General features: G+C 40.7%; 1 protein-coding gene and 1 long non-coding RNA gene across 6 annotated transcripts in view; one reads left to right on the top strand and one right to left on the bottom strand.

Annotated features, from left to right (window-relative positions):
- LOC147017726 (uncharacterized) overlaps positions 1 to 13,049 on the bottom strand; it is a 422,376-nt gene that overhangs the window by 395,651 nt on the left and 13,676 nt on the right. The gene's annotated exons all lie outside the window — the stretch shown is intronic.
- On the top strand, positions 8,391 to 11,322 carry LOC147017727 (uncharacterized). The gene is made up of 2 exons (XR_015049610.1): positions 8,391 to 9,240; positions 9,338 to 11,322. It is a non-coding gene; the product is annotated as an uncharacterized LOC147017727 (long non-coding RNA).

Here is a 13,049-nt window from a genome sequence, read left to right as displayed (position 1 = left end):
CTACCGGTCATATTATAAATAACGACTGGAGACGAACACTGTCCGGAGACAAAGCCCACTGGACACATCCAGAGACAAACACGTACATGTTCAGACATAATCACCGCCTGGACATAATCACAGCCCAGACATGTCCAGAGACAGAGAGAGACAGAAGAAGAGATAGAGAGAGATGTGTGAGAGAGTGCTGCACTGTATGAGGAGGGGGTGGAGCAAGGATGGAACAGAAAGAGAAAGAGAAAGAGAAAGAGAGTTTTGTATGCTTTTATTATGAAAGTATCAAAACACACCAGAAAAAAAACACTCCATAAAACAAATCCAAACGATTTTACAACAAAAATAAATTCAACAAAAGAAATACAAACAAGGGTGTCTGTTCATGTCAAAAACCACCACAGAATAATACATATATGCAAAAAGTAAGTGTGAGTACTTTACACTTTTACAAACAGATTCCATCACGAAAAGAAACGCAAAACCTCATCAGTGTACCACTGATCACCACAATATCCAGGCTGAAAAGATAAGCCTGCTCCATTTTTACTTGTGCCGAAACCATACCTTTAAAGCACAAAAGCACATTTGCATTTTTCCCCTTCAATTTTGCATTCCTGGTTTTATAAATTGCTAGTTGAGCAATGCCCAACATAAAAGACAACCAGAGTTGGTGTCAAAGCCACCCAATGCTCGCCTGTTTATACATTTATCATTTTTAAAAGACTCGCCTAATAACTCATATTTTTTATAAAGCATTGCAGTGAAGTCTGATCCAAATAATTTTAAAGCAATATATGTATTTGTATATCGTAATCAGGAACAAGAGCGCAAGTGAGCACAATATACGCCCGAACAAGAAGGTATATACAGAATTGTGCTACTACATGGAAAACAGCATCCTGGTTGCAATGGCAACCACTTTAGATGAGGAACGTACGTCACGACACACCGTCTACACAGTCTGTACCTATGCACCAAATATGAAAAGTGAAAGTTGAAACTTTGGGAGTTCGAGTGTGGACAGGATCGGATGGAAAACAGCATTCTGGTTGCCATGACAACCACTTTAGATGACGAACATATGTCAGGACACACCGGCTCCACAGTCTGTACCTATGTACCAAATATGAAGCGTGAAAGTTGAAAGCGTTGGGAGTTAGAGTGCGGACAGGATCGGATGGAAAACAGCATTCTGGTTGCCATGGCAACCACTTTAGATGACGATCGTATGTCACGACACACCGTCTCCACAGTCTGTAGCTATGTACCGAATATGAAACGTGAAAGTTGAAAACTTTGGGAGTTAGAGTGCGGACAGGAACGGGCGGACGGACGGACGGACAACCGGTATCACATAATACGCCCCGATATATATACATATATACATATATACATATATATATATATATACATATACATACACATACATACACATATATATATATATATATATATATATATATATATATATATATATATATATATATATATATATATTGTTGCGGATTCGCGCCCGCCGGCGTGCGAACGGCCACGTAACTCGAATCGCGGCACGTCGCCCACCGGACGGACAATCCCGTCGTGACCCTCTCGGACTAACGCCGGGAACTAGTCACGGGTGGACCTTTCGGCCTCACCACGATCGTGCCAATCGCCCCCCGCGTGGGATAGGGTTGCTCGCCAAATTCGACCTACCTAAGTACCCACACGGAGGGTAGACCGGGCGATCGCACCTCGCCGCAGGTCGACTTCGGACACGGGCCACTTTAAGCGACCCGTTCCGTACTATCGGGATAACCGAGCGGTGTTATCGTCGGCCTCGACGGTTCGATTAATTATCGGGCGTTTTAGCCCACGACCAACCCTTTACGTGAAGTAAGATGGAGATTCAATAGAGGAAAAGACGAAGCGAAACGGGAAAACAGTTCAACATAAAGCCCATTTATTTCGCGATGAACGGAAAGCACACATATACAATTACACCAAAAGCACATGCAAAAGAAGCAGAAACACACAATAATGCACAAAAAGCAAATGCAACAATGCAGATCTAACCGACTACCGAGCACACGGCAACACTTATACAGTTTTACTTCACAGACGGCGCCGACAACACATATACCCAAAGCAAAAGAAAAGGACCACCCTCAAGGATGAGGGGGGTAGGCGGGCCTGGGGCCGAGACCGCGTCGGGCCTACCCGTCTGGTGATGAGCCGCAAAATGGCGCTGGCGCCCCGACTCCGCGGGCCTCGCTGGGACTGCCTGGTATGGGGTGGGAACGGGGCCCCCTTCTCGCACTATCTCAGCGCGGGGGGAAACAGGAGGGGGTTGTTGATGCTCGGGGGGGGGGTGGATATCTCCCTGTCTCGGGTCCCGCGACGAGCGTCTCCACCACGACCTCGGTCGCGCCGCTGGCCTCTCCCTCCGCAGCTCCCCGACTCCGACACGAGCACCCCCTCGACCGTCTTCGCCGCCGCCACCTCTCCACAGCTCCATCCAACCGCCCTCTCCGTCTCCTCTCTTGACTCGTCCCAACTCTTCACTGGCTCCGAACTCTTCACTCTCTCCCTTCCGAACTCTTCCTGCTTGGCGAGCGCGGCCCCTTATATGCCCCGTGGCCTCGCTCCTTCACCTTCGACCCTTTACCTCCGACCCTTCACCTCTAACTGGCTCCCCATTGGACCGAGGAAAAGTGGGCGTGAATGCTTTTTGATCCATGAATTTGCATATAGCGATATTACTCCAACGCGCCTGGAGGCGGGGCCAAATCGCCCCACGCTCGCCGATAGGACGGAACAGAAGTGGGCGTGAGTCGTTTTTGATCCGTTTTCTTCGGAAAGGCCGGCGCTTTTGCACCCCTGCTCGGTGCGCGCCCTGCACGAGTCCAGTATCGGTGCCCACAAGCGGCGTGGGAATGACGGTGATGCGATGGTTGCGAGGGCGAGTTGTGACGGTAAAGGTCGTGGCTGTTGTTGTGAAGCGGCGTTGCGGTTGGTGGTTGTTGTGTGATGGCTGTTGAGACGTGGCTGGTGGTGGTAGTAATGGCGGCTGGTCCAAAATAAAGATAGCAAAAGAAAAACGGCTATCTAGAAGGGTCGCAGCCCGCATGAATGACATTTATTCCCACTAAACAACGGGTTTGGGCCTAACTACACATATACTTACAGAGATATCTCACCTAAGGGACTTGAATGGTGGTTTGCGAATTTCGTCAACCACAACAATATATATACATATATATATATATATATATATATACACATATATACACATCTTCTTTCGGCTGCTCCCGTTCGGGGTCGCCACAGCGGATCATCCGTATGATCCGCATAGTGATTTGGCACATGTTTTACGCCGGATGCCCTTCCTGACGCAACCCTGGTCGTCTCTTACAACACAGGGATATGGTACACCCATTTTAACCGTGGTATACACGGTGTATATATATATATATATATATATATATATATATATATATATATATATATATATATATATATATATATATATATATATATATATATATCGGGCGTAGAAAATATAGTGGTTGACAAAAACATTAGAAAGAAAAAAATAACTTGAACCAAAAACTTTAACATTTTCACGCTCACGCCGGGGGTATCTTTCGCTCTCTGTTCTTCGAACAGGCGAGCTATAAAACGAGAGGACTGGTTTACTTTATAATTCCCCCCAATTCCATAAATAAAGACTGGAAAGGAAAAAACAAAATTAAATTCATAGAAAAGCTGTTGAAGGAAGAGAAAGAGGGGTACCAATCACTTACATTCAATGAAAACGTGGGCAACATTTTCAATCAAATCACAAAAAGGAGAAGAAATAAGTACAGAAGAATTAAACTTATGGAGTAATGTCTGTGTGACCAGATTGATGCGCAAGTCTCCAATTCAGGTCTCCAGTTCACCCAAGAGTTGGAGAACTATACATTTTGTTCCACACTGGAGTTAAAAAAGCTCCAGCAGGTAAGGTCTCATTCCACCGATTTTTCAACAGTTTTGAAAAATCAGGTATACATGCTTCCAGAAATATGTTGTAGATAGCCGTTTTCCTCATGACGCGTGGCCGCGTTTACTCTAATTCCACACACCAATTTCCTCTAAGTTTGAGGAGAACACACCCTGTTGTTTTTTTGAGGCAATTTGAAGTTCAGGGAAATAGACGTGAGTCTACCACTTCATCCACCCCGGTCCACCCAATGTTTAGTCCATGAAAGGTTTGAATTACTGCTTTCAAGACATTTTCCAGAATACGAGCAGAAGGAACACCACTTTTTCATGAAAGTGAGCTTACAGGTAGCCAGGCATTCAAGGATGGCTGCAACAGGTCTCACACTCTGTGTATTCCAACACTGGTGAAACAATGCATCAATGACCTGGAGGTTGAAATTCTCGAGAACAAAGGATTCTGAACTAATGGCTCATGTACAAACTTTTGGGAATCGTATGATACCTCGAAACGTTGCACTCCGAGGACTTGCCAAGCATTCAAAAGACTCTGATGAAAACTGGGGAGCTGAGACATGTCAACGTTTTGCAGGTCGATGAGGAAAAGTTCACGGTCATATTTCAGACCTTCCACTTTCTGGAAACAGGTGTTTGTGAGAGGTCGCCAAGGAACACACTCGCTGTAGTCCGCGCTTAATCGTGGAAATTCGGAATGCCATTATCCAACTTGGGATACGCAGATTTTGACCACCCGCATTTCAGGGTCTGCAGACCACGTTCTGGGCCCAGCCAATGGTGGCCACCCCAGAAAAAAAAAATCAGTCAGAACCCTCTGAATGCCTGTGACCAAGTATCTCGGAGGTTCAAGTGGGATAACTTTCTGCAAAATAAAAGGAACAACCAAGATATTTATGATTGACACCCGTGTCTTAAGCGAGAGAAGTTGGGACAATCTTTTCCACCTTGCCAGTTTCAATTTAATTTTTTACAGGATGTTCTCCCAATTTTTTTGTTCATACGCTTCAATTCCTTGAAATAAGCCTAAATATTTAAGCCCCTCACTACTCCACTGTATTCCTCCTGGTAAAACAGGCAGGGACGAGGAAGGCGATCTGGGTCCCACCCAAAAAGCCACACTTTTTTTCCAATTTACTTTGCAGTGGAAGCAAGCTCAAACTGGGTAAGGCAACGAGAGACCTCAGAAACATCTTTTTGATTTGCAATAGCAACACCAATATCATCAGCATAAGCTGAAACAACGACTTTGGAGGTTTGTAAAAGAGAGACTCCTAACACTGAGTTCCGAAGTAAAATGGACTTCGACGTGCAGGAAGGACAAAGGACAAAGGTTCAACGGATAGATTGTAGAACACGCCTGATAGCACAGCCCTGACGGATTCCTCGCTGAAAGGGGAAAAGGTAACAAAGACTATTATTAACCTTCAGCAGACAAGATGCATTTTTGAAAAATAACTTAACAAAAGCAATAAATTTTTCCCCAAACCCTGTTCTCCTTAATACATCAAACAAAAAAGAATGGTTAAAAATGTCGAAAGCTTTTTCTTGATTGAAAAGTAATAAACCAAAACCAGGAGATGTAGTTCGACCGAGAATGATGAAGTCTCTCACCAAAAAATATCATCGTATATGGAACGTTCTGGAACACAGTATGATTGATCAGTGCCAATCAAGAAAGAGATGACTTCCTTTAGACGGGTTGTAAGTACTTTTGACAATATTTCATAGTCCGTGTTGAGGAGTGACACAGGCCGCCAATCTGCAGTCTCATGCAGGTTTCCTTTCTTCGGAAGGAGACACAAAACTGCCCTCTGGCAGCTCAATGGCAATTCTCCTTGTTCAACACTCTCCTGAAAGACCTCAAGAAGAGTTGGGCCTAGAATGTCCCAGAAAGCCTTATAAAATTCAGCCGGAAGGCCGTCTCGTCCAGGGGCTTTCCCATCCTTGCTATCCTGAGAGCAGCAATAAGTTCTCCAAGAGAAATGCCAGGCTCAAGCAACTGTTGTTGGTCTTTAGACAGAGAAAGGAGCTGTTCAAGCATCACATTCCTATTCTCTTCATTCACAGCTCTTTTTGCGAAGAGTTTAGAAAAATAGTCTTGTAGTTCATGCTTGATATCACTCTGGGAGGTCAACAAATCACCACCAGAAGAGCGCAAAGCATGGATTGGTTGAGAGGTCTTGACCGTTTTTTCCAAATTGAAGAACCCTTTGTTTGATGTGTCAAGTTGGATTTTTTCCGTTCCGCAGTCGGACGAATGCACCAGCCGCCCGCTCTTTCACCATTTCAGCCAGAAGGGTCCTTTTCTCCGACAACTGCTGGACGTTCACGCCAGACAATCCAGCTTTCTGCTCACAGATTAGTATATCGCTTTTTAAAGCAGATATCACACCAAAAGCGTTGTTTGTGCTGTAAGAGCAGTATTTTTGGCAAAAACATTTGATTTGAGACTTTGTGCAGTCCCACCATTGTCTTAAGTTCAAATATGAACCCTTTTGTGACTCGCATTTTTCCAATACCATTTTAAAAGCTTCTATGAAATGTGCACTTTGTAAAAGTTTCACATTAAAAGTCCAATATGCACTTCCACAGACATGATGAGGAAAGCCACACACCATAACAATCATGTGATGATCGGAAAAAAACAGACGGCCTTGTACAAGAGTTCTAAACAATGTTTACCATTTCATGATTAACATAAAATCTCTCGAGGCGAGCCATCGTCAAAACATTTCTTGATGCACAAACCCATGTATTCTGACGGATATTACGGTTTTGTACCCGACACACATCCACCAGTTTGAACTTTTTGACTAGCTGTGCCAAAGGCCTTGCACTGGGTGGATGAGGCTCACAAGTGTTCCGATCAAGTTGTGGGTTGAGGGTGCAGTTATAGTCACCCCCCAGACACAACAACATGGTTAAGTCAATGGTGCTTACAAACTCTGCTAAAATGTACAGAAAGGCACCTCTTTCAGATTTAGCACTCGGTCAGTAAACATTTGTCATGCAAATCTTTAGGTTACTTCTGACAAATTGCACAGACAATAAGTAACCTTTGCAAATTTCCTTACAAGTTATATCCGAAGGCTGGAGTCGAGGATGCAACACTATTGCCACACCAGCCTTGACCTCAACAAGCGCACTCGAGAAAAAAAGACAACCTTTAAAGATTTTACATCACTCATCCTCAGAAGACTGATTTGCATGCGTCTCCTGTGGCATTAGCACATCAATTTTTCCATTTTGGAAGAGCTAAAATACCTGGAGGCGACGCACACAACTGTGGCCTCCATTGATGTTCAGGGATGCTACTTTTATCTCCATTCTTTTAGTTATTCTTGAAGCTCTTTACGAGTCCAAGTAACACATTTCCTTAACCTTTGGAATTGAGGATCTGACATGTCAACCTGATAAGGTTCACGAATCATACTCCTTGCAGTTTTAATGAAATCGCGTAAATTCAGGACGTAATCTTTGATTTTTACGTATCTTTTCCTGAATGTATCATCCAGGAATTTAATCACATTTTCTTGAAACACTCAGGTTGTGTCGTTTCCCCCTTCATCCTCTTGAGAGCTTAAAGCACTGAAATGTGGGGTTCGAAGAGGTTTCATCTGAATCAAGTGCTTCATCTATGGCCTCTCCTATTACTTGTCGAACACTTACTTTTGGCTCAACAGAAAGTTCTGCTCTGTTTACGGACCCCTCCGAATTTGCCTTGTCCATGTCCTTCCCCTCTACAACCCTTAAATCATCATCTGTGAGGGAGGGGTTGACATTTAACTCACAGGGATTTCCCCCTTTATCTATTTCTCCATCACTGTCAGACATAGCTGTTAACTCGTCTGAACAAGGTTAGTAGGGTAAGAATACTGATTCTGGCTCACTTTTCCCCATGTAAATGAATGGGGGATTTTCAGCGATTCATATTTTTTTCCCTAAAAATAAATCCCCTTTTTATCCCAAGGTATATTTATTTGTCTCCCCTTTTAACTTGGAGGTTGAACCTCATTGAATTGAACACCTGGGGGTTGAACAGCTCACTCATTGAACCTATAAAGATTTGTTCATTCTCAAATTCCTTCAATAGTTTAATTTTCTTTGCACAATAATCCCCATCTAAAATATTGACAAACAAAACATTTGAATCTTTATATTTTTTAAGATACCCCTTTTGTGCCATTACGAAATGATAAACTTCTCTTAATGCTCTTGTTTGACCACCTCCTGAGCCACAGGTTATTTTTTGTTAAGCCCCGCCCACTTTTCTTTAAGCCCCGCCCACTTTTGTTAAGCCCCGCCCACTTTCCACAAGATATTCAATAAGCCCTGCCCACTTTTCTTTAAGCCCCGCCCACTTTTGCTAAGCCCCGCCCACTTTTGTTAAGCTCCGCCCACTTTTCATAAGGTATTTTCTTTAAGCCCCGCCCACTTTTGCTAAGCCCCGCCCACTTTTGTTAAGCCCCGCCCACTTTCCACAAGGTATTCAATAAGCCCCGCCCACTTTTCTTTAAGCCCCGCCCACTTTTGCTAAGCTCCGCCCACTTTTCATGAGGTATTTTTTCTAAGCCACGCCCACTTTTCCTAAGCCCCGCCCACTTTTGCTAAGCTCCGCCCACTTTTCATAAGGTATTTTTTCTAAGCCACGCCCACTTTTCCTAAGCTCCGCCTACTTTTGCTAAGCCCCGCCCACTCTTACATCATTTCCAGTTCATCTCTGACTCACAAAGAAATCACTAGAAAATTACAGGATGTTATGGTTTTGAAAAATTTCCCAATGAAGGCTTGCCTAGGCTTGCCCAGGGAATTTCCAAAGGAAACCACACCCACCAGTCTTTCTCTATAAAAGCTTCAAACCCAGGCTCCATTTTAAACATTTGTTTTTGCTGGCAATGGTGTTCTGTGTGCTTGTCTCGAACTGTCTGTCTTCTATGGAACTAAACCTTCAAGTTGATGAACTGGATTCAAACCTCTTATCTATTGAGGTAAGATTTTTTATTTTCCTATTTTCAAACTTTGATTGAAGCATACTCATTTAATAATTAAATAACTTAATTAATACATTATTATTTTCTCTCACAGGAAATTGTGTCTGAAATACGAAATGAAAATACTGCTTTTGCTACAACTTGGGGGGAAATTGTTGGCTTGGTTGAAGACCTTGAGTGGGATGACTTTGGTGTTCCTTGGAACTCTCTGTCTTCTATGGAACTAAACCTTCAAGTTGATGAACTGGATTCAAACCTCTTATCTATTGAGGTAAGATTTTTTATTTTCCTATTTTCAAACTTTGATTGAAGCATACTCATTTAATAATTAAATAACTTAATTAATACATTATTATTTTCTCTCACAGGAAATTGTGTCTGAAATACGAAATGAAAATACTGCTTTTGCTACAACTTGGGGCGAAATTGTTGGCTTGGTTGAAGACCTTATGAGCGACCAAGACCCACAGAACGAGTTCGTCCTTGATGACCCAACCAAAGAGTTATACCTTGGAGACCAGCAAAATCCTGAAAAAGAGTTTTACAGCAATAGTACTCATTGTGAGTTATCAAGACAATACCCACTGAACAAGTTATACGTTGATGAGCCAGAATACAAGTTTTACCTTGGAGACTCACAAATTTTGAAAAAAATCAGTAAATGAGTTCTGCCTTGATGGTTTAAATAACTACCTTGGAGACTCAGGAAAAGGGTTCTGCCAAGATGGTTCTAAATATGGGGTCTACCTTGGAGACTCACAAATTTTGAAAAAATCAGTAAATGAGTTCTGCCTTGATGGTTTAAATAACTACCTTGGAGACTCAGGAAAAGGGTTCTGCCAAGATGGTTCTAAATATGGGGCCTACCTTGGAGACTCACAAATTTTGAAAAAATCAGTAAATGAGTTCTGCCTTGATGGTTTAAATAACTTCCTTGGAGACTCAGGAAAAGGGTTCTGCCAAGATGGTTCTAAATATGGGTCCTACCTTGGAGACTCACAAATTTTGAAAAAATCAGTAAATGAGTTATCCTTAAGAGACTTTGTAAGTTGGTTTTACTTTGAATACTTGAAATGTAGGTTCTGGATTGATAACTCACAATGTGATACATATCTTGGAAACTCAACGGGAATGTGGTTATACCTTGAAGACTTGGAAAGTTGGGTTTATGTTGGACACTTGAAACTTTTTTGGGGGCTTTTATTTATTTATTTATTTATTTATTATTATTATTATTTTATTTATTTATATTTTGGAGACTTTTGGAGTTGCTATCACTCTTTGGGATCTAAACCTATCGATGTAGTTCTTTGTTGGATGGTGCTTGATGGGAGCAAGATCAAGAAAGTTCTGGGAAGAAAGTGCAGGCTTACTCCCCCTTTCTACGTCATCAAACCTGAAAGCCTTAAAAGACAGAATTGGAAGAAGAGAAAAAAAAAAAAAAAACGTAAAATATATATATATATATATATATATATATATATATATATATATATATATATATATATATATATATATATATATATATATATATATATATATATATATATAGGTGGAAATCTCATTTTGAAAAAGACTGTGTTGGGTGAGGATTGAGTTGGGGTTGAGATTTTGAATGTGAGGGTTGGGGTTGAGATTTTGAATGTGAGGGTTGGGACACACACACACATACACATCAACAAACAAAAGTTAAGCCTTGACTATTCAGTTGAGGATTCTGTGTTTGGGGTTCACAGATCTAAGAACGTCCCCCTTGACACACATTATATACTGTTATACACCTCGGACTTGGCCCTCGAGTGTCCACAACGGTGTATAGTAGGAGGGAGTGAAGCGCCAACCTATTGCTCCCATTGCACACACACACACACAAACAAAAGTTAAGCCTTGACTATTCAGTTGAGGATTCTGTGTTTGGGGTTCACAGATCTAAGAACGTCCCCCTTGACACACATTATATACTGTTATACACCTCGGACTTGGCCCTCGAGTGTCCACAAAGGTGTATTATCTGCTTAGTTTTGTCTTTTGTAATTCCTGTGAATAAAATGAACCTAAAATCTCTTCCCCTTCCAAATCATATATTTTATAAGTCCAAGGAACTGTATCTATTACATCAACAATTTTAAAAAGTTCTTTCGTCCATCGTTCAGTAAAACCCTTTTCAAAATGAGATTTCCACCTATATATTCTTACGATATCACCAACTTTGAACTTAGGTTTTCTGACATTAATCTCTTTTTCATATTTTAATTTTGTAAATGTTTCTGATGGCTTCATATTCGTTGACGTGTGAATCGTGTCATTATACTTATCCACAATATCCTGAATAAAAGATAACCATTGTTGTGAACCGAGTTGTGTGAATTTTTTATATAGTCTCTCTTTTAAGGTACGATTAAAACGTTCAACAACAACTGCCTTCCCTTCATTAAAGGTACTGTATAATGTAATACTGTTATTTTTTAGAAAATTCATAAATGTCTTGTTATAAAACTCTCTACCCTCATCAGTCCACAATTTCTTAGGTTTTCTCTTACTTTTATTAAATATCTGTTGAAAAGCTAACATAAGAGTATTACCTGTTTTGTTTTTTAAAGGGACAACCCACGCATATCTACTCCTCAAATCAATAACGGTTAAAGCATACTTGTACCCCTTATCATTATTGAGTTCAATCAAATCAGCAGACCAGATATAATCAACTTCCTTGGAATAAACTTTCCTTCTCTGAAACTTTGTGAATATTGGTTTATGTAATTCATCAGCTAATTGCTCTTCAGTCTTAATGGTATCATTAGAGCCTATAAGTTTTTGAATTTCCAAGTCCAAGTTTCAATTTAGCACTAATCATCTTCTTCACGATGAACCTATCAACTTTTTCTCTCAAGGTTGGATTTTGTATCAGAGACAAATTATATAACATTTCTCTATCGGCTTCATGCTTTTCTTCCAACGTTGTGGTATTCCCATAATCAATATCGTGTCTCATGCACACTTCATCAACTCTATTGATTGGTTTACTCCAGGATTTAGGATTGTTTGCCTCATCTAATCTTTTATCCAAGTTTGTGCCTGGACCACAGAAAGAATACCCTGGAAGATGTAATTCCCCTGGTATTCCAGTAGTTGTAAATTTACTTCCTGATAAAAACTTTTGTATATCTCCTCCGAGTTTGTGTTTGGAGATAAATTGATTTTTTTTTGAACCACACACCGAACATATACCTTTTTGTATAACCCTGTTATTTTTACTTTTAATATATGAAATATTTTTAGTATTAGTTTTCTTTTTACATTTGAGACAATAACTCATTTATTTATGAGAAAAATTTCTGCAGAGTGCAAAAACCTTTTTAGTTTCCAACATGCACATTTGAATCTTAATTTTTAAAACATAAAGAATCCTTAGAAATGCCTTCACTCTCTCCTCCATTTATTTAAGAAAAAACTTGAATTAAAATGAATAGCTTGACGATGCTAATAGTTTTGTTGAAAGTATTGCAAATAGACTTGTTAATTCTTTGTATTCCTCCTCGGTGGGTTGAGTTATTTTCTGTAATACCTCTATTCGTTTTTGAATCTCACTGGTTTCCATACTATAATATTTATTTATTCTCTCTCTTTCCTCCCTCTCTCTCTTCTCTTTTTCCTCCTTCTCTTTCTTCTCCCTCTCCTCCCTCTCTCTCTTCTCTTTTTCCTCCTTCTCTCTCTTCTCTCTTTCCTCCCTCTCTCTACTCTCTCTTTCCTCCTTCTCTCTCTCCTCCTTCTCCTTTTCCTCCTCTTCCCTCTCTTCTTCAACTCCTTCCTCATCCCTTACTATACTTGAATCGTTTACACCCCATAGAATATTATACATATATTCATCAGGATTTCTTGTTATTCCTGTATCCAAAATAATTTTTTACAACAGGAAACCAATAAAATTTCTTTTGAATTTCTAAAAGAGCCTTACCTTTTCTTAACCTTATAATTTTTTCATTATTTAACATTCTAATTAAATCTAAAGTTGTCGGTTTATCAACATCAGCATAATGCCAATCTTTTATTGAAAATACCTCATTCTTATGTTGTAGAACA

Source organism: Eptatretus burgeri, chromosome 11, assembly GCF_056783735.1.
Source record: "Eptatretus burgeri isolate ZD-2024b chromosome 11, Ebu_testis_v1, whole genome shotgun sequence".
NCBI lineage: Eukaryota > Metazoa > Chordata > Myxini > Myxiniformes > Myxinidae > Eptatretus > Eptatretus burgeri.
The sequence above is the reverse complement of the archived record's forward strand: the minus strand, read 5'-3'. Positions and strand labels throughout refer to the sequence as shown.